This window comes from Gobio gobio, assembly GCF_949357685.1.
Source record: "Gobio gobio genome assembly, chromosome: 18".
NCBI classification, from domain to species: domain Eukaryota; kingdom Metazoa; phylum Chordata; class Actinopteri; order Cypriniformes; family Gobionidae; genus Gobio; species Gobio gobio.
In genome coordinates this window covers 32,304,727-32,305,240 of record NC_137111.1, presented here as the reverse complement: position 1 = coordinate 32,305,240, position 514 = coordinate 32,304,727, and positions in this window count along the sequence as shown.

Genomic DNA, 514 nt, shown 5'->3' with positions numbered 1-514 from the left:
CTTTGCTCTGTTACTATGGGTTTCTACTGTTTAATCATGCAGAAGAACTAGCCTACATAAATCTTGGAAGATTTTGATGTTTAAAAGTGTGCAAATTTCTACTCTGTATAGCATCATTATGTCTTTATATACAGTAGACAGCCAGACCTTAATTCGAAACAAAATGGGAAAATAAATAAATAAATAAATAAGAGCAGGGCAACTGAGGAGACACTAACTAGGAGCAGTTGCCAAAAACTTTTCTAATTTTATTACTCATGCATCAATTCCCATGGCTGGAATAATTTAACAGCTTTCCCTCATTTCCATTTCATAATATCATTGCTACTCTATTCAGAAACAAAAGAGAAGCAAACAAAAATCCAAGGATATTTTTCACAAATGTAATGGGAACATGGTGATCTTTAAAAAATAATAATAAAAAAATAAACGTAAATATAATTTTTTTTTTATTTTCAAGACCCACCAATTACCCTGCTTATAAAAATCTGAAATGAAGCGACTGAAGACATGA